At 44.8% G+C, this 1,963-nt stretch overlaps 1 pseudogene; it reads right to left on the reverse strand.

Moving 5' to 3' along the window:
• Nucleotides 1–206: 206 nt before the first annotated feature.
• On the reverse strand, nt 207–1,093 carry LOC103074047 (non-homologous end-joining factor 1 pseudogene; annotated as a pseudogene).
• Between the last annotated feature and the right edge of the window lie 870 nt (nt 1,094–1,963).

Here is a 1,963-nt window from a genome sequence, read left to right on the forward strand (position 1 = left end):
CCAGTGCCTGATGGATTGGAGCCAGGTTTCCCTTAGTTAATAGTATCCATGCCTGTCAACATGAACTTCAGTTATCTTGCCCTTACAGTGGAGTCCCTTACTGTGTAACTCTGTGTCAGAGAAGTTGCTTTCACAGGACCTCCTTTCAAGGTGACACTAGGAAACTACTCTCCGAGTCCACCCTCAGCAGTTGAGACAGTGACAGGTTAACTGAAGAGCCTCCTTAGCTTCTTCCTCTTGACCTTCAACAACTGAGGTCTCTTCATAGGGCCTGAAGTAACTGTGGGCTCTTTTTCAGACACAGGGAGGGATGGTGCTGAAGAGACCTGCTCTTCTGGCTGATTCAGAAGTTGGATATCAGTTCCTTGTGAGGAGGCATTGTTTGAGGTCTGGGGATCTCCAGTGCCTTGAAGCTTCTGTCCCACTTGGATCTTTTGTCTGGTGACTGCCATAGATTTGTGACAAAGGGTTTTCCATCACCAACACTGCATGCCTCTGATAGTTTCTCTACCATAAATTGTTCCAAGAAGGAATTCTCTTCAAATGGCTCTGTCTTCAACTGATATCGGCTCAGCGTAGACCCACTGTCCTAGTAGTCCTAGATCTCTAGATCTTACATATGAAGCAATGTTGCTAGGTCCCTCACTTGGCACTCCAGTACCAGACTCATGACTATCAGAGGACAAATCAAATGTTGGGAGACCAGTGAAGGGTTAGCTAGGATGCAGTGGAAATTCCAATAGAATGGGAAACCAGAGAGCTCACTCCACACCCGGAGTATCAGCACCTCTGCCACATGATCACAGGAGAATGTAGCTTTGCCAGGGCAAGCACTGTTCTTCAACAATGGGCAAAGCAGTTCATACAAATGACAATGAAAAGCCTCAGGAGGAGCAGTCAGGTGCTTGTTCAGCTCCTTGGCTTGCTGGCTGATCACACTAGTGTCCACCTGTTCAGGCCACACCTGTTGAAGATCTGAAAACAACAAGGCATAGCCCTGCTTAGTGATATAATCCTTGGCCAAGAGGGAGTTCTCAGCAAGCTGTAGCCGTGCCCACGGCTGCATCTGCAGGCCTTGCTCCAGTTCCTCCATCGTGAGCAGCCTCAAGAGCTCTCACTCTCCCCACGGCAAGCTGGCCTGCCCATGCAAACCAAAAGGCGAAATGGTTCTTTTTTAGAATTTTAATTACTTTGGGCTTCCCTGGTGGCACAGTGGTTGAGAGTCTGCCTGCCAATGCAGGGGCCACAGGTTCGTGCCCCGGTCCGGGAAGATCCCACATGTTTTGGAGTGGCTAGGCCCATGAACCATGGCTGCTGAGCCCGTGCGTCCAGAGCCTGTGCTTCACAGTGTGAGAGGCCACAACAGTGAGAGGCCGGCATACTGCAAAAAAAAAAAAAAAAAAAAAAAATTTTAATTTTTTTAAAATATTTCTCTATCCATTAGTTTTATTCCTGAGTTCACTGTATTGCCTTTCTGAGTTTTCTTGTAGCTCCTTGAATCTCTTTATAAGAGCCACTTTGAACTCTTTATCAGTTTGTTTGCAATATTCCATGCCTTTGAGTTTGGTTGCTGGAGAATTGTTTTCTTTTTCTGATATCATTGTACCATGATTTTTCATACTGTTCATGGAAATGTGTCTCTGCTGTAGCATTTGTGTGATTTTGTCGGTATAGCTTTGCTTTTACCATTTGTCCTAGGGTTTTGTATCATTTGAATTAGCAAACATCTTCCTTATTTCAGGTTTTGTTTACTTTGTTTCTAATTGTTCAGCAGATTGGTAATTAGAAGGCTTTCTGTTGTTTTCCAGAATGTGAAAGTATTGCATAGATTTTTTATTTCTTTTAGAGGAGCTGATTTGCTACTAAATTTGAGAACAACATTATTTTGTAAAAAGCTGTTTAAAAAAGGCTGGTGGCAGAGTGGTGGGAGGTGTGTGCTTAGCATCTGGGGTTTTGGGTGTGT

This window comes from Lipotes vexillifer, unplaced genomic scaffold (assembly GCF_000442215.2).
Source record: "Lipotes vexillifer unplaced genomic scaffold, Lipotes_vexillifer_v1.1 scaffold1593, whole genome shotgun sequence".
Classification (NCBI taxonomy): domain Eukaryota; kingdom Metazoa; phylum Chordata; class Mammalia; order Artiodactyla; family Lipotidae; genus Lipotes; species Lipotes vexillifer.